Here is a 26538-nt window from a genome sequence, read left to right as displayed (position 1 = left end):
AAACGTGATCTGTTTTCTGATTTGGCACCCTTATTGAAAGACATAGTTCTACGTCAAAAAAGTTTTATATTTGATTATTTGTAAATCGACAATTACATTTCGCGTAACCTAATAAATAAAAATGAATGAGATATTAAATTGCATTCTAAAGTCCAATGAAGCTCATCACCATCTTCAATGGAAACTATAATTTTTTGATCATTTCATCCTATCAGGATTCTATTCGTCAATTTCGAAGTTCAATAAACCCAGAGTTCATGAAACATCTTTTTATAACCACCCTAGACCACGATATACTTCTTGTTAGCAAGGACTGCTCGGATCGTTGATCCTCCCGAAGCTGATCCCTATGCCATCTGTGCTAACGACGAGTTTTCATGGGTGTGTAAGTGGATATGCGTAGCTCATTATGCTCCCGATTGTTCCCGTCTCTACATCTCATTCGTAGCTAACGAAGTGCAACGCAACACCGCACACAACGAAGCACACAGAAAGCATACATTGCCGACAGAAGCGTGCCTCGGCAAGAAGGACTCGCGGTTCGCAATAGTAGTAATAGTAGTAGTAGTGGTAGCGCGGTACCAGCGCCAAACTGTGACAGTGTGGGCAACTTGTACAATTCGTTCCCGAACTTGGCACCGCTGGGAAGAGAAGGCTTCCTGTACGCACGCACACACATCCATTATCATCATTGGCACAAACGGACGAAAGCGAAGGCAATGCGCTGTGCATGTGTTGGGCGACGGCGTATTTTTTTGCGGCATTGGAAGGGACCGAATTCAGCAGGAGTTGTACCGCTTCCCTCAATGTTTATCGTGCTCAGTTGTTGTGTATCTTTCGTAGAGTGACAGTATCGGTGTTGCGAACTGCGTATAAAGGTAATATTATTTAGCTTCACTGGCTGGCTGCATTTGGGAAGCGTTGGTGGTTTTGCTGCTCCTCCTGATGATGGGGAGCCAGTGTTTTTGGTTGCTGGCGATTTTTTGGCGTTTCTCCCGGTTTATTCCGTCGTGAATGGCGCTATTGGTTTATATCGTAGGGTTATCTGTAGGTTGATTAAATGATCCAATGGCGCGCAGTGGTTGGTGTGTTAAAATCGTGTGTCCTATTGCATATAAGCAGAAATCAATACATCTCGCGCGGGTGGGGGAAAACAATAACGATTGGCAAGTGATAACAGCGAAATGATTGGAACAAAACATAGCCCCGTGAAAGAAGCAGGAGTAATACGTAACTCGAACGCAATAACTATGTGATAAAACTGATGAGCCAACAGAAACAAACAGCGAGTGTGTGTGAGCGATAGCAGAGATAAAACAGTGCGCGCAAAAAAAAATCGTAATGTGTTCTGAAATAGATGGAAACAAAAAATAAAAAAAAACATGGGACAAGGGAAGTTGCTTATATTAAATCAAACCAATTGTGTCTAATCAAAAAGCGCGCCATTACCGCGAGATATGTAGGAAGATAGTGTGCGAGAATGCATTTCTATGATAAAGTGTGATATCGCGTTGGGTTCGCAATTTCGGGCTAGCGTCCCGAGTAATACGATCAATTCGTCGCTGTTGGAGTAGATTCAGTGCCAGCAAGCTGCGGGATGCACGCAATGGGATTTTGAATGGATTTTCAGTGAAATACTACGCGTCCGCAGGGCGCAGATGGACGCTCAAGCTCAACGGTCGCGCCGCTTAGCGTAGTTAGCCGCTCAAACGCGAAGAGGAATAAGTATTCATCGATGCCACCTTCCCGCGTCTAGTAAATGTATAAATTTACACACTCACATCTGTGGGTACCCGTCCTCGCTCGTCCTGCTCGCGTAAGCTTGAAATCAATTTTAGTAATATCACCGAACCAGAGTGCTACTGAGGACGGTACTGTGATAGCATCAGCAGCAACTTCGGTGGCAGTGTTTGCTTGGGTTCCGTCTGCGGATGTTCTCATGAAATGTCTCAACAGGAAAAGTGTGTGTTGCCACGGGGGTGTGAAGGAAGGGAAGGGAAGGACCACGGAAAATAGGTATTATGTTACGGGTGCACCAAAGAGCATTGCTGCCCCGGTCCTAACGAACCGCTGCTGAATGTATCTGTGTCCTGATACGTTTTCTGTTTTGTTCTGAGATATTATGAGCTGTGAAGCATCGTACGTGTGTGACAGAAAGGACAAAAGTATTACGTTATTGAAGATGTTTTTATTTTGCTAAAGAATGATTGCATCTCGGGTGAAGGCGTTGAGGGCATCAAAATGTGGATAAATAATAACATATTATATTACGCATGGTGAATAGAGAGAGAATAATGATGGATAAGTTCGATACTTATCATCAATGCACATCAAATTGGGTTGTTATTCGAAAAAACAGTTATCGAAAACATAACTGAATACATTCGAGCGGCTTTAAATGTAACGTGTCTAAGCAGGTCTCAAATTCGTAGAGATCCTGAAATTTTGATCGATATTGAAGAAGAGCTTTATTAGAGAGGTTGTTTTCACAATGACTCTTCTATCTTCTAAAACTACTTCTTCACCTTTTGTCTAGTAAATGTAAAACAAATTCCTTGTTTGCATTTGGCGCCGTTGCAGTAAGCGTGAAAAATGAGCTTTGAATGTAGCAATCTTCCTAGAGATTGATTCTATAATCCCAACATATAGAAACTTTTTGTTTTGAAATGACCGTTGGGTGCTCTTATCTCTTAGTGAACTTGAAATTAACGATTGAATCATTGAATAGCATGTTAGTAATGACATAACTCCCCAGTTCTACTGATAGACGACAGGAGAACAATTTGTATTGCTGAACATCAACATTTAGAAAATATTCACCGCTTTCGAATTGGAACTTATACCTACGAGACCTTATACACCCATACCTCGCTATACCACCGCTCTTTATACGCTGCTCTTTTTCGATTTACAGCCGAAATTGTTCCCATATAACGGCAAAAAAAACTTTTTTTTTATGTCGATATATCTAGGTAGATTTATATTAGAGTGCCAATTAAAAAGGCCCTCTCATTTTCGACGCACAGCCGTCAAAATTTGAGTTTTTGGTAAATCGAAAAAACAGTTTATTGAAAAGTGATTGTTTCTTTATACGGCATTTCGCTTTGCGGCCGAGATACGAGGAACGTATCTAGGCCGTAAAATGAGTTAAGGGTGTACCTATGGAAAGTGTAACAAAACATAACATAAAAAGAATATATAATATTTCGCCAGAGCACATCCGATTATTTCCGATTGAGCCTGTATACAACGTTACCTGTTTTCATCAAATTTTGCATGTATCCCTAGTACTAATACTCTCCAACTTCGATCAAAGAACGCTTACCATTCTTTACGTATTTGAGTTTGTTAATACCAGAATTTCGATTCCCATTTCTTTTTCTGATTCGATTAAAACTTGATTCATTTAGAATCCGGAATTACAAAACCAGCTGTATTTCGTGATTGATTGAAGGCACAACATTTTTTTTAGCATCACAATACAGATAATTCAATGTTCGATCAGAAAAAGAATACTGAACATTTTTTTCCTTTACACTTTGGAAATGTGTACGTTATATCGAGGTAAAGTGTACGTTATATCGAGTGACGTTATATCGAGGGTACGTTATATCGAAGTTTCCCTGTATAATCTTGGCCCAAAGTGAATTGTTTCACACAGACATCTCATAATGCATACATACTACTGTTGTGATCCATAAAAACCATGCGCAACGACTTCTCTTTGAGACTACAACAATGTGTATCTTTGGCACCCGTGGCCGAGTGGTTAGCGTCTCACATTATCATGCCGGGTGTTCGGGTTCGATTCCCGTTCTGGCCGGGGGATTTTTCGTCAGAGAAATTTCCTTCGATTTGCACTGTGGTCACGTGTATTCTAGAGCTTGCCCCTCGGAATACATTCAAGGCGTGTTATTTGGCTTAAGAAATCTCAACTAGGTATTAGTAAATGACGTTAGTTAATACATACGATGAGACGGCAAAAGTTCCACAGGGAACGTTAACGCCATTCAAGAAGAAGAATATCTTCGGCTCATTGGACAATCGTATTTGACTCGTTTTATGATTGGATTGCGTCTCGTACTCATAATCTCACGGCTCGCCTCGCCATAACGATGCGTTCGATGAAAGTTGGATCGGGATGAATCTAGTAAACCACGTCTTCCGGCTCAAAGTTTACTGCAAAAGGGCGGAAAATTCAATAATAAATCACAAGATCTTGAGCGGATCCGTAGGCAATGTTAAATATTGTAAGTTAATTTACGGTTATTGATGGCGTGTTTTTGTCTCCAAGACACATCAACATTGTTGATTGAATTCTATAGGGATCGACAAAATAGCTGAAAAGACGAAAAAATATTTTAAGACCTGAGATACGGTATCGGTAGATGAAACTATGAAATTTCTGGCATTTTTACATGTAGAATTCTATTAAGAACACAGAAGGCATACAGGAAAATGTTTCAATCTACCCTGTTCAGGCCGCCTGACTTCCACGTCAATGGAAATTCCTGGGGCTCACATTGATGGATGTGTTTTTGAAACTCACATTCATCATCGCGAATTTTTCCAAGCAATTTCCGTTACTTGTGATTGATTTGATTCAATTCCATTTATTATCAATTGATGTCTTTGTATCAGACATGTTTACATTGTAAAGAATTGAAAATTGTTTTTTGGAAAATTCTTTTCTCTTTTAGAGGCAATAAATGATTATTAGGTGTGCAACTAAATTCTCGCTATTTTCGTTCAATAGCTCAAAATATTTCAACTGCAATATACAAAAATAAGTCCTCATGAATGATAGAAGTATTAAAGAATCAAGAATGAGGAGATCTACAGGGCACTTCTGTTTTACATATGTTTAGTTTTATTATCAACATAGCTATATTTAAGATTCGGAATATTCCTTCGGCTCATTTTCGCATTACATTTTCAGCTCTGCTGAACTTTGCACTTTCACTATCAATCGCTTCCAAAATACGCGTCATCGATCGGAACAAGTTATGATTCGAAGCGGCAATGTCCTGCGGATGCGATGGGTGCATTTGCATGTCCTAAGATCAAATTACGATTATTGAATCATCGAAATAATCCCATTGATACCTTTCCGAATATGTTATATATGTTATGGTCTCTGTTCTCTGTTATTTTCTTGATGTTTTCAATAGATTTGAACACCAGTTTCAATCGACATGAAACTTCTCCTGCTCAACGAAAATTTACTAAAGCATGTAAAAAGCAGGAAATAATTGTAAAACTTTGCTCTCAATATTTATGAATAGTTCGCGATGATAACATCTACAAATAAGAGTTGTGAATGAAAATTAACTTTTTCTATTTAAATATGTACTATGTAACCCGTTTTTTCACAAGTGATGGAAAAATCCGAAAATTATGTCGGATAATTATTTTATACTAGCTGACCCGACGAACTTCGTCCCGCCCAAAATAGATTGTTTGATTTGAATACTTTCAAACGTTTTCTAACTAAGTGAACGTTAGTGAGTCCTGAACTCTTCATTGATTGATTACCCAATTTCCTTTTACTATAAATTGTCTAGTACTTCTACAAAAACTCGTACTTATAACATAAAATTATTTTCAGACACAATTCTCGTTCAAGATTCTTCAAGCATTTGGAAATAACATGTTTCTCCGTAGCATGGAATACATGTTTGATACAGAGAATATTACAAAATAAAGACAGCTCAAATCGGATCATTCTCTCCTCGGATTTAGGGCACACCAACACATTTGGCCTTCCATTTTTGTTTATCTAGATAGAAAATATAGGAATGCGTTATTCCGTCTGAAAATTCTTTTCCACTTTCGAACAAAAATCAATTTCGTTAGCGCCAACATCAAATGACCTAACAACGCTTAGCTAATTGTAGAACATATGGGAATTCAATTTTCCGAATTTTCCGATTTTTCTTTTCGCTATATTGATTTACGGGAAGAGACGAATACAACGAAATATAGATGACTCAAATTGAACCATTCCTTCCTCGGATTTTGCGCTTACCAACACATTTGGCCTTGTATTTTTATTTATAGATATAAGATATGGATATGCGTTATTTCGCCTGAAAATCAATTTCCACTTACGAACGAAGATCAATTTCGATAGCGCAAATATCGAATGGACTAACAACGCTTATTATGAAGTAATTTTTGAACATGTGTGAATTCAATTTTCCGAATTGTCCGATCTTCCTTCAAAGTTTTTCGAATTTTTTCCGGTTTTTCTCTCCACTATATTGATCTACGGGAAGTGACGAATACAACAAAATAAAGAAGGCTAAAATCGGACTCTCTCTTCTTCGGGTTTTGCGCTTACCAACAGATTTTGCTTTACATTTTTATTTATATAGATTATAATGACGTGTTTTAGTAGACATGTCAGTAAATTCGTATAAAAATGGTTAAGTAAGGTTCGGTACTATGTAAAATGTTTTGACTTAAACTAAAACTCACTGCCAGGAAGGATATTCGAATCAATTGTGTAGAATTTCAATTTATTGCCTCTGACATTCAAAGTATAAATAACAGCGAAGTTTTGAACCGCATTCAAAGCAGTATTCATTTATTCTGGCAAATTTGTTCATGTGCCAGCGATATGAATAGAATGAACACTGTTGTAATTGTCTCCATTATAGTGATGACAGTGAGTTCCATATTAAAAAGGAAGTCAATTTACACTGAAATAAAATCATATTTGTTTCTCGCGAATATTTGTTGATGTTCTAAGACACTGATTTTTATCGTGTCCAATCCAGGGCCCTGGCAACAAAATCTTAGGCTCGTGCTCAGGGCTCACACATTTTTTTCTTGTTTTGAGTAAATATTGATGCCAACATGTTCAGCATTTGCAGTGACCTGTAGCCAACAATTTCGTTGGGTGGTTGTTTGATGTTTAGATACTCAACCGGAAACTTTATTTTGCGATTTGCCATTAAAATCGCTGCTACGAGATCGAACGAAGCAATTCATTTTTAATTTTAGGTTTTGATTTCTATGCTTAAGATTTTCTATACGTGCTACAAAAAGATGGCTGCTTAGCAGCCCTGTGGTCCAATCGATTCAAGGTTCAGATAGATTGATTCAACCTTTCGGCTATCATCACCGTAGGTCAACAAAATACTAAAATACCAAAATACCATTTTCAACCTCCTGATTGGTTTTATCAATAAAATAAACTCACTCATCAAGTTAGTGTGTAATCGTCTTACCTGTGCATTATTGAATTGAAAGTTATCACTAGTATTGAGCTCTAATCAAATACACTCCTGTCCGTGCATCTTTTGTCGCATCTGTCAGGCTGTGTGAACATTTGTTTACTATCTTATGTCCTGTATGTGTTTCCCCAAAATGGAATACAAAAATGAGCACCGCGGCGTCATCGTCACCCACGATCTCAGCAAGAATTTCGATGTCATTGGCCTTTGTCAGGGCTACCAAATACTTCTACTGTAAAGTACAATCATTTCCCAGTTCTACGTTAACAATGCAACAGTGTCTGGGATACCATCCTTCTGATGTTTTTTTTTGTGGTTGCAGCATTTATAGAAGTTCAAAATAGGCTCTTCCGCAAAGTTATCTTTCGTAAAGAGTCTATCAACGTATTACTCCTGAGGTCAATCATTCCGATTGGTCTTTCATTAGTTTCAGAATCATTGGTCTTTTTCGAATGAAAATTAAAATGAAGACATTATTTTTATTATGAACGAAATAATTTCTATACCTACTGAATTACATTTGGCTTGATATCTTCAAAGATACTAGGACTAAACACTAAATTCAATTGGAAATGAATTTTTGCTTATTCCAACAATTTCTCTGTCAACATAAATAAGAAGCGTCATAGAACAGATAGCGATGATAGGGCCCCAATGACTTTTTGCAAATTGTGGATGAGTTCACAGTGGGTAAACAATGGAGCCATCTATTAATGGTGTAATTACCTTTTTTGCATCAGAAATCAAGTGTTCGTTTCACTTTATATGGGCATTCCAATAAGACAGTGCACGCGGGCAACGAGGTACATGTTGGGGTGGAGAAGTACTGGTGAAGTGAAGTCAGGTTGAATCGAGAGGCATATTTGTATTTATTCGTCACGTCAATTAGAATAATTATTTGCTTCAACTAGAAATGAATTGACAAGCGTTAAGAGCGAGGACAACTGAATGTTGTATTCTGCAAGAAACTATTGAATTCAACGAAAATGTGCATCATAACAGTCGATTCAATTCAAAATGTCATTGAAATGAGTGACAACACATCAGAAATTGAGCAGAACTCATTGTCATTTTTGAAAGATGTACGAGGAATGTATACATTCGTATGTGCTTGTATTGTGATTTACTCTGAAATGTCATTTTTAGCCACTCATGTGCATTTCTCAATTTGAAGCGATGGTTTTAGGCATTTTTAATTGCGTGTAAAACATATCGTAGATTGATATTCAAACATCTGAGTTGGTTAATTCCAATGAACAAAACAGAACAAATTATACTCGATAGACGAGGCACTAGCCTTCGAAAGGGCGAAAAATTCGACTCTTTCGACATCACATTTGACTTTTGTAGCGATAAGACGTGGATAAGACGGACAATTATGGTAAGATGGACACGCGATTTATTTCAACTGTTAACTGTTGAATATCATATCATCCCTAGTAATGGTATTGTATGATAAAAATGAAAAAAAAAATGAACAAAATTCTAAATCATGAGTGATTGTGCGTGCGGAAGTAAGATTTGCGACTTCGATACTGAGCATTTTGAGGGGCTCAGTTTTGAAAATTTGATGCACTTGTGGTTAGATTTCGGTACGTAATTTACCATTGGAGCGATTTTAGGAATGTTCCAAAAAGATAAATTAATTTGTGAGTGAAACAATTTTTAAGGCGGATAGATTCTAGTAGGGGTAAGATGGAAAAGTTAGTAATGGACACAGCATCCGTCTAGCGCTTAATGTTTTTCCTCTGTCCTCTCAGTGACACCCATGAGAGAGAAAATGAAATTATTCCTCTGCATTTAGCGTTTCACACTACTTGCCCGTCTTACTCCCACTACTCTCACCGAAAAAAATGTTTCATTTTTGTTTTATTTCAGTGAAACGTTATAAATCACTTTTTGTGAAGCATCTTTTTCTTGATCTATCCGACTTACCCCCAGTTCCTCCTATATTGAAATTTACTAGTCGTCTAGTTTACTAGTGATAACAGATTTCTACCTACACGAACACAAATGTTCTGATATATTTTCCTTTAGTTTTTTGGCATGTAGAAAAATTATGTTCCCAAAGGACTATCTGATTGTGGTTTGTCTCTCTCATTCCACGCCTCCTTTTGGTGGGATATTTGTTCATAAACACCTTCCAATATGCTTCTATCGCCGCGCGCTGTGGAATAAATCGATTCGTCGTCTAAATTTCCCTAAAATTGATAAAATGTCAAAGTTCATCGCGAGTCCGAATCCCGGATACATCCAGTAGTATTAGACCAATTTCCCCCAAACCTGAAACTTTGATTGCATCATCGTCGTCATCCTTCCATCGATCATGGAACCATAGATATAAATCCCGGCGCACCGCGCTATCTTCGCACCCATAAATCACTCTGTATCATTTCTGATATCCCAACTTTGGCGAGATTGGCTGGTGGTGGGGTGATGCGTAAGACAAAATACTTCCAGCGGTGCTCGATTGAGAGATGCCCGAGACGAATCATCATTACCTCAGACAACAGAGAGCGGCTACAGTCGGTGTCGAGCATGCGATTACCGCGAGTCCTCGATAGCGAAAGCTGTTCTTTAACCGTACAGCCAAAAAATAAAAAAAAGGTAAAAGAAAAGCACACCTTTCCCACCATTACTCCACATCCCCGACACCCCTTGACGTTGCGTCTCCCTTTTTCTCGCAGTCAGTGGCCACGCAGAAGCCCGCCAGACGGTTTGAATGTGCGATCGGGGAAAATTGAGACACCTGGACTGCGTACAACCAACGTACAACTGAACTGAGCGAGTGATGGTAGTCCCCAGATCCCAGCGCTCACGCTCACTTATTACTCACAGCCAGTCGTCTCCGTGTGTCATGTCTTGTTTCGGTCGCTTCTCTCGTGGCTCTGACATCCATGAGAAAATACAGCCATCAAATGGGAAAAAAAGAAGAAAAAAACACACAAGAAGGGAAAGACAGAAACCGAAACCGATGAAAATTGAGAAGGACCCATCAACGGATGATCCGAACAAATAAGAGCAAGAAGAATGAAAGCAGGAATCCTGTACCCTCGAAGTGAAATAGGGAAAAAGGAACGACGGAACGCAGGGGAAGAAGACACCGTTGTGGTGGGGCCTCCTGACATTATAAATGACCTGGTGGAAGTGAATGAACCTTATGTTTCCCGTTGCTTTGCTCTGGTTCTCTCGACTCGCTTTTTACGTTTATTTCGGTGCAAGATTTGGCAAGTCAGCACCGGAGTCCGATGTGTTCCTCGATTGATTGGTTGCCATTTCTTATTATTGATGACCGGTTTTTCTTCGCTCGAGCCACACTCGCCATTTTTTCCCGTTTTGCTCCACCACCTCCCCTACCCATCCGAGGGAGTCATTGACAGCTGCACACAGGAGAGGTCTCGATTGCCGCTGGAGCGGGAAAAAATCGGTGGGAAGGGTTGTGTGTGAAATGGTTTCCACACCTTTTTATCATCAAAACATCGGCGCTAATCAGATTGTTGGTGGTGGTGATTCGGTGGCAAGAAAACGGCGTGAGGCGCGCAGGAAATCGGAAGGTAATCAGATTTCGGTGCTTGATGGACTTTGATGTGTTGGCCTTTGTTCGTCGATGCTGTATTTCCTGACTTTGTGTGTCGGGGAGACCCATATCAATCAGGAGAGTGTTAGGCCAATGCGGTGATTTACTGACTTGTTTAGGAACTGTTTTTTTTTGGCTCGGGAGCGAGATTTTTAAAGTGTGTACTTTTCGCCATCTAACTTTCTTCCGAAATTCACGCGAGAACGCAACATAGTTGACCTACATCGCAAATGGTCGTTAATCCTCGCGCTTTTATTATATACGGAGATTAACTTTTTCATCGCAAACAAACACAAAGCCAAGAGTGGTGCTGTCACTTGTTTGCAAAAGTCTTTGTAAACACTCGAGCGCTTTTTGGCCATTGCCGAGGCCGGATGGAAAAATCTCGTGTCAAGAGAAGCAAATAAAAACCTGAATAGTAAAAGCAACAGCAACCGGGGGGAACCGAGAGCTGGGAAAACCGCATGGAAACATTACGACATACCGCTTTACGATCAGGGTTACCATATCTACAGAATAATCTGTATTTCTACAGATTTATTGAGTTTCATACAGAATATACAGATTTTTTTTAAAATAACGTTCAACAATACGGTTTAATGTTATTAATATTTCTTCGCTTCTCACCCTTTTTATTCATATAGCCTTCGAATCAATTTAACACGTTCGTCGTCCAACGCGATCCGGCTGAGTTCCTTGCGGGGCTCAATTTGCGAATAAATTAATCAATGATGGTCAAACTTTGTTTGTATACACCTTATATAAGGTCGGGGGTTTGCCAAAACGAACCAAGCGCCAAAAACATTATTTTGAGAAATTTAATTTGAAGTTTTGACCCCCGCTAATTGACCGTGGCTTATCAAATCTACTACACCCAGGTTTTTTTTTACGCGGGGGATACGTACCTCGTAAAAAAAACCGCGTTAATTGGAAAATCCGTGTAAAAAAACCCGCGTTAATTGGAAAATCCGCGTAAAAAAAAACCGCGTTAATTCGAAAATCCGCGTAAAAAAAACCGTGTTAATTGGAAACTCCCCGTAAAGAAAAAAAGGTCACATAAAAATCCTCTTGAGAATCGTGATGGGGTGCGGCATACGCTCTGAGGGAGCTTGAAAGGGAGAGATATGAACTGAGAGAGAGAAGTGATGTTGCTCAGGTTTACGCGCAAAAATCGCGCTTATTTCATTCCTAAATGGGATTGATGTTATGCATGAATTTCATTGTGTGTGGCTCTCGACGAGCGGACTTAAATACATGTACATGAATCTTTCTTCCCCCAGCCGTTATGTGGGGTTGGATGAAACTTCGTTGCACACGAAGGTCGTACGGAGGATTTCTGCTTCGCAGTGGTGTGCTCATCAACCCATTCTTGCACAAGCTTTATGCTATCTCGAGATACTTCTTCTTGCACTTGCAGATTCATCAGCTAGCGACCCAGCTTGTATTTCTCCTGGAAATGCTTTCTCTGCAGCGCTAATTGCCTCTGTTCCAACTCTAACTGCTTCTGGTCTAATTCTTTCTGTTCTGTCAGGCATTTGCGTTGCAAAATCTGTCCTCCGACTTGACGGGGTCGTTCCCATCGAAACTGGCATAGACGGTGGTGAACAACGCGGGCAAATTGAATCTGTGTTCGCTACAGATGCATCGAACCTGGCACATAGGTGCGGCACTAATATCCGTCAATAGCACTAAGTTCCGTCATATGGTCTCAGGAAGCATGAGGGACAGATTTGATATTGCTCAGTTTTTTTACGCGGTGACCGCGTTAAAAAAACCGCGTTAATTGGAGAATCCGCGTAAAAAAAAACCGCGTTAATTGGAAAATTCGCGTAAAAAAAAACCGCGTTAATTCGAAAATCCGCGTAAAAAAACCGCGTAAAAAAACCTGGGTGTATTTTATTGTTCACGTGTGGTTGGTCAGGTCATATTCAATATCAAGAATGCTTTGATCATTGGGAACGAGCTTCATGAAGAATTCATGGTTTACAGGAAGTACATATTTCATCAGATGTTTTGAACTCTTGTGCGCATTTGGGCGCAACTTTCTGGTTCTAAAATGTTATGATCGAAGAAAATTTAAAAAAAGTTCAGCCAAAGTGATCCAAGTTAAAAAATATCACCTAGAGTATTATAGGACCTTATTCCCGTACACACTACACAATGAAACACGACGCGAACGACACGCCATTGAACTACGTTTCGCGGGCTAGCGAAACGACAAAGATAATAATGGGTTTCCAGACAGAATGAACACCTTTCAAATAGAAATTATGAATGAAAATATTCGTGTCAAATTAGTGTTGAATGTGAATGAAAAACTTTGTTTTCTTCATATTATATAATAATCTCTTACAAAAATTGTATCTGAAGATAGTTTTATATGATAATAATAAGTTTTAATGGAAAACTAAATTTCGTATCCTGATGTCGACACCGTGAATGCACTTCATTTCGTTTTCACCGTGAAGTGTAAACGGGTTGTAAAAAAGAATCCAATCGAAATGTCAAAAGAGATCCATTAACCAGGAAGGGAAAAAAGTGTTACTTTTTTATAGCGGATTATCTACATAGAGAAAGTATTATGAAAGGAAAAAATAATCGAAATAAATCAAATGAATGAACTACATTTTCCATCAATTAACGCTAGCGTTTTAAATCATAAATGCACAACTGACATTTTGGTAGATTCTGAAATTTCAGTATTTCAGTATTATTGACTTCTAAACATAATTGTAATTCAATTTTACTTCTCGCCAAATGTTTTTATTATTCTGAACACTAGAATCATATTGTTTGAACTTTTTTATTTCATTAAAACAACTGAAAAATACGAATTACCCAAGTTACAACATTTATTCCAATTCAAGCTCGGTCTAAATAAACAAAGCACGAATCACGAGAACATTTCCTCCTTTTGTGGGAACAACGTTTGAAGGCATGTAAAAAAACAGGCAGTATGGGGAAAAAAGTTGCAAGATACACACATACAAACAGTTCAAGCTAAATAAAACCGTTTAATAAAGTAATTTGCCATTTTGTGACTGCGGCCATCTTGGATTTGGATTTTTCATGATCTACTGTGATCTACTATTCAAGCCCTTTCATTTGATACCCATAATAATAGGGCTTTGAGAAAATATGTAGCCCGCCATTTTGTAGTGGAAGCCATCTAGGATTTGTATTTTTCATAAATTACTTTGTTCTACGTGTCAAGCCCTCTCATTCGATACCCCAAGAGATGAACCAGCCTACGGCTGAAAGGCTCTATAATAAAGAATAAAAAAAAATTGATACCCATAATAATAGGGTTTTATAAAATATGTAGTCTGCCATTTTGTAGTGGCAGCCATCTAGTATTTGTATTTTTCATGAATAACTAAGCTCTACTAGTCAAGCACTTTCATTTGATACCCATATTAACGAGGTTTTGACATAATATGTAGTCCGCCATTTTGTAGTGGCAGCCATCTTGTATTTGTATTTTTCATGAATAACTAAGCTCTACTAGTCAAGCACTTTCATTTGATACCCATATTAATGAGGTTTTGACATAATATGTAGTCCGCCATTTTGTAGTGGCAGCCATCTTGGATTTGTATTTTTCATGAATAATTAAGCTCTACTAGTCAAGCACTTTCATTTGATACCCATATTAACGAGGTTTTGACATAATATGTAGTCCGCCATTTGGTAGTGGCAGCCACCTTGGATTTGCATTTTTCACGAATAACTGTGTTCTACTAGTCAAGCCCTTTCATTTGATATCCATATTGATGGGTTTTTGGAAAACCCATATCGATGAGGTTTTGAAAAAATATGTGATCCGCCATTTTGTAGCGGCCGCCATCTTGGATTTTCAAGATAATGAAATACTCAGTTTTATAATGACGACAGAGGTAAAGGTGTGTTCCAAATTTCAGATCGGTTAACAGAAAGGAGTTTTTTTCTATGATTGTGGGTCAGCGCTACAGACAAACATGTTACAAACATACAAACATACAAACATACAAACATACAAACATACAAACATACAAACATACAAACATACAAACATACAAACATACAAACATACAAACATACAAACATACAAACATACAAACATACAAACATACAAACATACAAACATACAAACATACAAACATACAAACATACAAACATACAAACATACAAACATACAAACATACAAACATACAAACATACAAACATACAAACATACAAACATACAAACATACAAACAGATTACAGGGCAAGCTAAATAAAACCGTTTAAAAATGTCCAATTTTATGTTTTTTATGCTCAGACATTTCATTATGATTCCCTGATTCATGGTGTTTTTGTACCAATCGATTCGAACAATAACAATCTATTGCAATGCATTTATAAAATTTCCTATAGCTAATATGTCAAATAGCGTTGAAAATAGTGCTTCTAATTTCCCTTATATATTTGTGTAGCCCGCGTTTCCATACCAGGGACTAAAAATCGGTCTAATTAGGTCCGAATTAGGAAAGCACATTTATGGTAATTTTTCGTACAACTCAAAAAAAAGGGATTAACTCAAGTCAGGTTATATTTAACCTTAAACCATTGAATTCGCCCGCAACAAAATGGCTCTCACTGGAATCCGTCGTTAAACATAACCTAGAGAGATTCAACTACGACCGGAACCAAAGAACGAAATGAAGTTTGAAGCGTTTCAAGGTTTTGATGACCAAATCTTTTTTACTGTAATTTGAACCACATTTTGCTATTGATTGTTGAATTGAACAAAACCAACTGAAACACCTGAATTCACTCCGGTTCTTTGGGAGACCAGAACACTTTATCTTACTTTTTTTTTAGCAATATATGCCAAAAATAATACATCAAAGAAAAATTATATCGAATTGTATCTCTTCATATCCTAAGCATTAGCTTCATAGTAACTTTTTAGGCGTTGACAATCCTCCAGTTTTTCAATTGTTTCCTTATTATGCTACCTCTTTTTGTGTGGCTTTACGTGGATATCATTAAAATCGTCTACTCAATAATAACTATGTCAATCAATGATGCTAAAGCTAAAATTATGCTTCAAAATTGGACTTAGAAATTTCATACCGATTTCAATACAGATTTTTTGAGAAAAAACAGAGATAAAGTGATTTTTTCAGATCGAAAACACAGATTTCATTATGGCAACCCTGTATACGTCGCGAACTGCGGAAGTGAACGAGTGATATCCTCTCGTAACCATTTTTTCCTCCTCGTTTCTGTTTTTCTCCTTTCGAGGATCGAAAATCAAATAAGCATAAATTTCTGCCGCTGGCGTAATTTCTCCAGAGCACGAAAATATCACGTTCTGCACGAGAAAAACTTTCGTTTGCGGGAGATTTGTTTGCCAACTGGTGTCGTCGGGGTAAAAGTGATTATTTCTTTGGTCGTGATTTCAATACTTGGACACTTTATTATTTTTCTTTGGCAGATTTAGGAAACGGCAGCCTAGATTGAAGTTTTGACACCGTTAGTCATTGCGAGTTTCCGCTTCCCCCCGTAACCAATGAACTCTCTCTGGCCAAACTTTCCTCAAGCAATTTTAACTGATATAAATCTACAAGTCGAGCTGACACCACCAAATATAACTCAATATCGTAAATCTTTCCCCGAAATCATCGATTCTCGCCTCGTCAAGGGAAACACGTAGAGCTTTCTGTATCGCGCTTAGCAGCACCAGGAAAAAAGTAAAACGGAGCCGGAAATAAATCATTCTACTTACTCTCCTGATTCATCCTTCGCCGGAGCTTCCAGAAGAAGAAAGCATTTGAAGCCACAAGCCAACCAGCTAGCGAACGCAGCGGCAGTGGGAGATATCGTGTACTCCGTTTCAACACATCCGGGGCTATGTTTTATCCGTGCCAGTCCCGTTCAATCTCGCCACCGAACACAGTCACGTGCGAGAAATAGCAAAAGATAAAGATTGTCGAAATTTTTCCTGCCAACCGATCCAAACAGGCTCGGAAAAACAGCGGAGGCAGCAGGAACGAACAAAACACACGGAGCAAAAAAAAACTGAAGCGAACTCTCCTGACAAAGAAAGACACCATCCCACTCCACCGGAGGAGCAGGAGGAACGACGTTCCGTCTGCGATACACCGAGAAGTACAATCCAAAGGCCGGAAAAGTCGAAGACAACGTCAGATTCTCAAGAGCGGGCTCGCAAAAAAAAATAGAAATGGAAACTTTTGAAATAAATTTAAAACTTGTTCTCCCATAAACACCCCCTTCTTGACCGTCCCATGCTTCCGGGGCCATGCTCCCCCTGCCAATGGATGGTAAAAGTCTTTGTTTTTCCGTACTGTTTTTTTTCCAACTATCGGAGAGAACTTCTGGTTTGGTTGAACATTTCCTTCTTTCTTTCATTTTTTTTGCTAGTTCTGACAGGCTAGATTTTTTTGTGTCGGTGTTCTGCTGTTGCTAGCAATTTGTTCAGTTGGAGAGGCGATAGTGGCTTGGTAATCGTGTGCCGAACAAATTGGATCCGTTAGTGGTTGCCCGAAACGTGCTCGGGAAATTTTCTCCCCGTCGCACCCAACTGTTGTCAACTGGAGTTCATTCAAGATTTCCATCGAACTTCCGCCGTAACGATTCTGAGACTCCCTTCCCCACCACCACCATGGGTCATGTGTCTTCGTCAGCATCATTGTTTCATAAATAGAAACGTGGAAGTAGACTAGGGCATTTCCGACGATTGGCCATCGCATCGTCGCCATCGTTGTCGTCGTAAACATAAAAATACACCCAAAAACCATAACAAACGCGCGACGCTCTACACACATCCCCGTCGGCACACATGCTCACGAGCTCACCCCATCCCGTGGCAGACAGGGACATACACCCACACTGGCGAACCCCTGGAAAACGACACGAACGGCTTTTCAAGAAACAAGGAAAACCCAAATAATGTGTTTTCCATCTGAGAAGCAGCGTCATCACCAATCATCATCATCATCATCAGCGCCATCATTCTCGGGTACCGACCTATCGGTGTGTGTACGGGGACCATGTCGCCGGACTGTGTTCGAATCCTTCGGCAGTTTTCCCGCTCAGCGGAGGAAGCGTTCCGAGAAACGGAAATTTTCGGAGGAAAAACAGTCAACTGAACTTGAACTTTCCACCCACACCAGCACCAGCGCGCCGCAAACACAGACAAGCCCAAGAGAAGTCCGATCAACCGACGACCAAACGAACGCGCGACTGTTTTTCTTCTGATCCCCGGTTTTGTGTTTGTATGTGCGCGCGCGAAGGCTTCGCTTTCGTCCTAAGGGGACGCGCTGCTTTCTTCCACACAGTCTTGCCCCTCCCGTTTGGGTGTATTCGTTTGGCGAAAATTTACTCTACGCGCGGAAAAACACGTTATTTTTCCCAGCGCCTAGACTCGGTTCTTTGTTTTTTGGGCTTTCCCTTTCTGCATGCTGTTCTCCGATCCGTCGTAGGGTTAACAAACCGCTGGAAAACACTCACCCGCCGCTGCTTCGTCCTGCGCGCCGCCACCGGTCGCCTGCTCCATCCAAGTCGTCATCCACAGCTGGTGTCAGCATTGGTGGACGCCTGGAAAAAAGTTTTAATTTCCTCCGCCAGGTCCGGCGATAATTTATCAAGTGGAAATGAAGAACCAAATCTTATCTATCTTTTCGGTCCGCCGTCCGTGTTGTGGCATAAGATGAAGAATCCTTCCACTCGTACCCGAGCGCTGGGTACGGAGCAGTTCATCGGTAAAAAAAACTTCTTCCCGAACAAGTGACAGCCGGAGCCAGAAGGAACCGAAATAAGAAGGAGAGAGGAAAAGTGGATGGAAAATAAGTTCAGCTGACGAACAGCAGTCGGGTGTGGAGGGGGCAAAAAATCAAGATTCTGATGAAAGATGAAGTTTCAGGACTTTGTTTGGGCTTCTCTCCGATAGCGAGGAGTTTGACTCCACCAACCCCGAACACACTATAGAGTGAGCAATATAGTTCAAAAGTAACCTCCTCTTTCACTAGTTCACGTATATTCCAATGGATAGACGAATTACTGATATTTGGTTAGTGGCTGTTAAGTTGCAAAAAACTTTCATCAAATTAACAGGCTCAAAGGCAATTTTAATATGTTAAAATTTGAAAGAAAATTATTACATGATGTTAACCGAATATTCAGAACACGTAGTCCTGTTTCTTAGCTTTTCATTTTTATTCAAATCTCATGATATTTCCACATTATGATGATGCGATAACAACCTTATAATATGAAATCGTTAGACACAGTTTTCATTCAAGATTTTCCTCTATTTTACAAAAAAAAAAATGGGTGTGTTATATCTATGATATAACCGCAAGGTTGACGTGGCACTACCTTAGCTTAGCAATCATTTGTTTGAATTGATTAAATTTTTGATTGAATGAAACAATTTCCGAATTCGATTGAATTCAATAGATTTGCTTTGTGATTAAAAAGATTGTATAATGCCATGAAACTTACATGTATTTGCAATGCCAATTTCTCCACGCTCCATGGATTTGAAGTATGTGAAAGGGAAACACATTTTAGTCGGAACGAAAATGCCCCGACCTGCATGAATTTGCAATGCCAGTTTCCTCAGACACCTTTTTTTTCCCCTGTTGGGTGTGAACCACTGCCTCCATTATTTTGAACTATTGTGGTACTCATACACCTTAGTTCTGAAGTCTGTGTTGGGGAAACACATTTCAGTCGGAACAAAAATGCTCCCGACCTGCATGAATTTGCAATGCCAGTTTCCTCAGACACCTTGGTTTTGAAGTCTGTGTTAGGGAACACATTTCGGTGAGAACAAAAGTCCCCATATTTTCGTGTTTTTGCAATTTTCCCGATTTCCCCAAGGCTGCTTGGTCTTGATGGCTGTGTAGAGGAAACCGTAAATCGGGCCAATCAAAACGAGGCAGTTAGGGCTTTTAGATAGCTCTAAACATTTTTGCCTCTTAACATTTTACAGTTATTCAATTGTTTATCTAATGAAAAATAAAAATTAAAAAAAATAAAGCGTAGAAATCTTTCCTATCAATTGATACAAAAATCTTTCCGATCAAGTAAGAAATGTTCGAGTTATAAGCATTCGGAGTCTTTCATTTTTTCCTGCATGTTCTGTGGTTAGGTTTTCATTTCCACGAAGCCCCCCCCATTTATTCCGGTTAGACGTAGTCGTAGTCGTCGTAGTATTGGAAATGTAAAATTCATTTTTCATTCACAATTTTTATTCTTAGTGTGTTTAATCACTTCAATATCCATTACCATTTTCGCTTCACACCAACGGAACACGAAGCTTCAAGCCGCCAACCCGAATTCATTCATTTACCGTACGGCTGACAGCAACGCCTCTGGTTGTCGAAACAGTAACTTCATTTTTTCGCTCACTTGTTTGCATGACATTTTCGAGACAAGGAGTAGGATTTTGATGTAGACGTTCATAAAATGTGGTTCGGGGATGGAAAACATTCTTCTACACTACTTTGCGATATCATTAGATTCTTCTGTTTCATTGAAGGTAGTTTCTTCTGAAGCTCCGCTTTTACTACAGATTTCCAACACATAACTATCGATAGAATGATCTTGATTTCGATAACATATTTTGCTTGAACCTATGCTTGTGTTTAGTGAGACTGTAAAATCGGTTCATTTCAGAATGACGTGACAACGTTTTGACTCATCAAAATACGTTATTCGCGTTTCCATGTGTAAGTCACACGATTTCCGAAAAGTGAAATGAAAATAAACTAGAATTTAGAAAATTTACTACAATAATCATCATGAATGATTTAGTATTTTATAGCTAAATCCATTTGTTGCCAGTCACATACTTTGTGAAGTGACAACGCCCGACATTTTGCGGTTTCCGCCTCTTGAACATTAATGTTGTATTTTCAACTCAATTTTATAACAAACAAATGAACTTTGGTGGATGATTCGTCAGCAATAGATGAACGCAAATTGCAGTATATTCAGTTTTTTAGAAAACTCGCAAGAACCTAGCAAATATATATAAATTTTTTTGGTGCATCACCTCATGAAAAGGGTCAATTGCTCCCAGTGATTGGTGTGAATCATGGCGCTTGGGAGTAGCGATCAACCTGGGTCGTATAAGTTTCGGTGGTTCAATATGAATCATCAATAACAACATTTCATTGAAATACAATCATTCAAATCAACTGGCACAATAGTTCTATCACATGTACATAGGGATACCATCTGGTCGGAGTTGAAAATCAGGACAGTTGTCACAGTTACGACTATGACAAAACCATTGTGATTATTTGAGATATAAATAAATAGAAACACGTCTTTTTACGAGCACCGGAGATTTTTCAGAGTCATCAAACATCAAGTGCAATAGTACCGAAATACAAACCATAGGTATGAGACGCAAGAACATCTTCTGCAACTCATATTTTCTGAGCGGCTGGATTTCTGCACCACATTGATTTGGAAGTGAGTGCCAATCGAATATTCTGGCAATGTTTCGGCGTTTGGATATGCTTTTCCTAATCAGATATACCTGTAATGTTGCATTGTTGATTTCAAACTTCTGTTTCAACAAAATGACTAAAGCTATGAAGAAAAATTCACTAACATTTTAATTAACAGTAAAACAAAATCTATAAATGAAAATAGTTGAAAGATCTCGTGGAAGATCCATCTGCTATTTTTTATATGCTCACAAAACTTTAGTCTTCAACAAAAAAGATTTTTCTCAAAAACATGATACACTGGAAATAATTCTGATTCTGCAACAAAATTGAATTTCTCATGCAAATCAGGACAAAGACTAGATTGTGAAAAATTAATCAGGACGCCCCAAATAGATCTCAAAATCTGGACATGTCCTGCTAAATCAGGACAGATGGTAACCCTACATGTACATCGTATGATTTCCCTCTTCCTGGTGATAATAAAACGTAATTTATCCTGAAATACTATCTCTATATCAATTGTTCATATTCAAAAGAGTATAAAAAATATCAAACAAATCTTTTCACACAAGCCTTACAGAATACATTTCTCTGTCTATTTCATTAGGCTTTCATAGAAATATCATTAAAAATATTTTCTTTCATATCTGATATAGCTGCACAACTTCCCCTTGTGATACGTTGCCACCTGTTTGTGTGTCGTTGCCACTACAAGTTTGTTCCAGCATCTGATTATTTGTGCAGTGTTGTTCCGCCAATCTTATTAAGCTTCCGCTCCGAAATTAGGCTTCCACTCCGAATTTTCTATTGGGCATAATTAGGAACAATTGGAGGTGTATTTAGATTTTTGTAGCTGAATTCCACTCTATTGTCACGATAGCACTGAACAATCTTCCGCCTATAGTGGCAACTTCCCAAATCAGGCCAAAACTTCACATGTATATTTGTGTATATTTTTATGAAAGGCAGCACGCGTTTTCTGTTGCATTCTTCTGAATACCACTTCGAGTTCATCGGCTTTTTTTTATCCAAAATATATATTTTTATTAATTTTATTATTTTAATTTGGCGTCAACCTGACGGGGCCGGGAGTTCAATAGTTCGACAATGTTTGCCTTAAAACTATGTTAGTAATATGTAACCGATTACTCGCGGTTGGCTCGAGGTTAGTATTACAAGTGTTTTCGTAATTGTGATGTTGCTGTCTCCAATGCTCTGTACATGTGCTCGACACGGGATACTTCCTATTGGGATGCAGCTGACCATTAATCAGCAACGCCCCCTAGTCTGTACCCCATATCTAGCGTGGTGCGTCTTCTCGACTCGAGGAATCTAGAATAGAATGGTCACTAGCCGGCACAAACATCAGCTCGTGTAGAGTTGTCATAAACGGTACAACCTTTGGCTCTTGTTGAATGATCAGTGGACTGCACAACCTTTGGCCCGTGTATGTGTAAAGAGTGTGTGTATGTGGTTCATCGACTTGATGGTGACATTAACGTTGGGTTTCATTTCACATATGCAATTTTATGTTAATCTTACGGTTACCTCATCAGAACGTGGTCAAACAACCCCCCAGGTGTTAGTTTGGGTCACTACACTCTGCCTCAACGTTCTATTCGGATGCTCGCTTGCTCGGTACGAACGAAATCCGGCTTGCAGAGGGATTCTTCAAACGGTACTATGAGCGGCATCGTATTTCATTGCGACTTCATTATCTGAGATTTTCATAAGCTAAAGATGGATGTAATGGTTCATTCTTGAATTGACTTCGCTCTTATCTCACTGATCGCGTTATGTCAGTAAAAATTTTGACACAATATCTGTTTCTTTCCGAGTTACATCTGGTGTCCGCCAAGGCTGTCATCTTGTGCCGTACATTTTCCTGTTACATCTCAACGATGTACGCAACGATGAGATGCTCCAAACTATTGTATCAGATGATTTTAAACTGTTCCATCCCGTGGACTGCATTGACGCTGACACTGATGCTGAAAATGTACAAGCGCAGGATATTTTTGGACACTGGACACTAAATTGACCATTCTCGAACACATATCATATATCACGAAAACTTTTTTTTGCGTGACTGAACATGCTTCAAAGCTTTCTGTTGATTCCTTGGACCCTCGAATATACTTTTGCAGTGCGGTCGCCTTACTATCAAAGTTATATTTTTATAATTGAGTCCAGTCAGCGAAAGTTTGTTCGGTTCGCCCTACCTAGTCTTCCGTGGAAGAATGATTCATTTAATCTTTTAGCAACGAGGATCGCTTCAGACTAACAGGGCGCGGTTCACATAGGATTCAATCTCATAAAATATTGGATGTCCTGAACTCCTCCGATTGATAAATTTCAATATGAATAGTCGAAATTTGTAAAATGGTCGCTGAAGGAAAAAAAATGACTCATGTAACTAACGCCTCTAACTATTCGATGTACTAAACTATGTTAAGCAAAACATTGCTTTGCTTAACATAGTTTAACATTTGCACCAAATGCTCGATTATAATTGCACATTTTCGATCATTTGAAATAATCGAACGATCAACCGACATCCCTACGTCCATGATTTGCTTTGATGCCATCCCAACACTTTTCAATAAGCCGTTCGGGTAACAATGAACCGTTCGCGGAAATTGCTGAGCACATCAAACACGATAGTTTTGGTGATATTCAACTGTTCTGCAATTGTATCACCTGATCATGACTGCGTTGGATTTTCAACGTGAATGCGCAAGATTAATTTTCACCACCCGAAGAGGACCGCTGTATGAACAAACCGCTGCCAACAAAATCTTATGATGGTCACTGAGCGTGACCATCTGTATAAATACAGAATAATCTATATTTATACAGATTTTTCAGACTTTTATATAGTACTTCCAAAATTGCATTATATAGGTCATCAAAAAATTGACTGAAGAGGTTTTAACTGCCTGAATTTCGCTGCGATTGATCCATTTATTTTGCGAAAGATCTATATTAAGTTATCAAGTTTTAATTGGATGTACAAACGCGACCATACAGTGAAACGATTCAATCGATCCTCGAAATTCCACAGCTAGCATATAGGGCATCGCTTCGTTGGTATCCATTCATATCGCTAAAAGCCATTCCAACTAATGGTTCAGCAAAACGCTCAAATCAGCATTATGCGAATGAATATATGAACCCGAACGAAGGCTTTGATAAATTATCCTGAACCAATCCTTCCCTCTTTTTCGTGGTTTCCGTCCTTCCTGCTTCATCCAGTTAGTTGTGAGGCCCAAATTGTTTACCAAAGATGAATTTTGTCTTCACCGGGAAACTTTTATCGTCTCTATTCTTCCGAACCATTCATCGAACGCGCGATGGCGGCGAGTCGGATATCCATAAATACTCCACATACACACATACTCTTAAGCTACAAGCACTATGCTAGCGAAAGTGGGCCAAACCTCGCACTAACGTGGTGGTACTCTCTCGTCCCCAGCAGCTGCTGGCGTCGGAAAACCACGTGGAGCAGCACCACACGCTTGAGTGTGGTTGTTATTGTTTGGCTCCCTCCACGTCCGTTCCCCCTGCTAATGTGCAACTTGTTTTTATATTTCGACCCCCTCGTCGTCGCCAACCCCAAACCCCCCATTTGCATGATTACCAATCGTTTGTAAACATCAACGGCACAAATCAACGGTCGTTCCGACCCGAAGGAGCTACCGCCGCGGGCAATCGCGCCGCGCAGGAAAGGAATAAAATATCAATAAATCTAAATAGCTTTTTGACGTTTATATTTATGTTTACGTTTTTATCAGCAGCAGCAGCAGTACCCGCGCATAGGAACTCTGTCCTCTTCCGGACTCGCAGGACCAACTTTGGGCCAAATTTCGCCTTGTGGGGAGTAACATTTCGTGAAGTTATTGACAGCGTCAGTAACGAGGTGACAAGTTATTCGCTGACAAAAGGGAGGGAGGAGGTAACCGTTATTACTCGCTTGCGAATGACAGTTGACCGAGTAAAAATGAAACGATAAAAACAAACCAAAAAAAACTATCATCTGCCGCCGCAGATCGTTTCATTCGTCATCCGATTGTCATGAAAAATGAATTTTGAAAAATGAGATATCGAAGTTTTTATTTATGTTGCTCAAAGGGTAGGGGGAGTGTGTGTTCATGTCTGACGTGAGGAAAGAACACACAAAACGATGTTATAATTAAAGGTACAATTTTACATATTTATTACAAGGACACGGCACACGGTTCTAGTTGCTCACCGGAGCGCAAAAGAGAAGAGCTACTAGTCACAAAAAATCTAATTAGACGCCATTTTTAATTTATTCATTACGGCCATCAGCGAAGAGCAGGAAACGTGCGCTTTCATGAAAGTTTTTTTTCTGCGTGTTGCGTTTCATGTTTGTAAAATTGAAATATTTTTTATTCCAGCTCTGCCGCGCAGTTGTTTTGTTTCGGAAAGTCACTTATTAATACTCTCCGAAGAAGTTTCCTTCTTCACGATTTTTATGCTTAACGCGCGAAAAAAAAAATCATTTGAATAAGAGCAAGTCCGTAATGAAAAAGTGACCCAATTGAAAAGAAATTTATGCTCTTTGTGTGTGCCTCAGGACCACGGTGGCGGCAACGACGGTGACTGGGTTCACGGAGAGTAAGAGAAACGTAGTGGAACTTTTCTTGCAAGAATCATTCCTTCGTAGCTTTTTATCCTTCACTGGTTTTCTTTGGTGCGCAGTTTCATTTTTTTCCATTTTCGCTGTAACTTTTTTTTTTGTGTGTGTTCTGCTCCTCTTTCCGCGCCCAACACGCAGCCAAAATAGGACAGAGCGAACCAAGCTTTCTTTGCTAAAAGTTTTATAATTTATTTCGCAACTTTCCACGAGCCTTTCCTCCTCTATGGTTGCAAAGATTATTTTTTCCTGTTCACGAGAAATGCCATTCATTCTACCGACAAGAATGGACGAAAACTGTCAAAAGAGTCAAAGAAGACAAGTCGAACGTTTTCAAATTTTAATGAATAGGCGGCAGTTCGGGCTTTTCTCCTCTTTTCTCGGTGTCTCTGGATCAGTGGGAAATGTTCGCATCGTACAAATGTCCGAATCAATTTTGTTAATGAATATTTTTCTGTCGTTCGACGGGGGAATCGTTATAACCACCACAGTCGCACGATAGCGTCATTCATTTTGTAGATTTCCAAGATTTTGCTGTTGCTTTCCGATAAACTAATTGCTATATTCCAATACCATATACTTCGACTCAGCCAAATCTCACCGAAA

General features: G+C 39.3%; 1 protein-coding gene across 2 annotated transcripts in view; it reads left to right on the top strand.

The window, feature by feature from the left end:
* Positions 1 to 772: 772 nt before the first annotated feature.
* Positions 773 to 26538, top strand: part of LOC129764961 (methylcytosine dioxygenase TET) — a 297435-nt gene continuing 271669 nt past the window's right edge. For both annotated transcript variants that reach the window (XM_055764656.1, XM_055764655.1), the window contains exon 1: positions 773 to 878. The gene's annotated coding sequence lies outside the window, so the exon portion shown is untranslated. The remainder of the gene's footprint in view (positions 879 to 26538) is intronic.

The sequence above is a fragment of the Toxorhynchites rutilus genome, chromosome 2, assembly GCF_029784135.1.
Source record: "Toxorhynchites rutilus septentrionalis strain SRP chromosome 2, ASM2978413v1, whole genome shotgun sequence".
NCBI lineage: Eukaryota > Metazoa > Arthropoda > Insecta > Diptera > Culicidae > Toxorhynchites > Toxorhynchites rutilus.
This window is presented reverse-complemented; position numbering and strand designations above follow the sequence as displayed.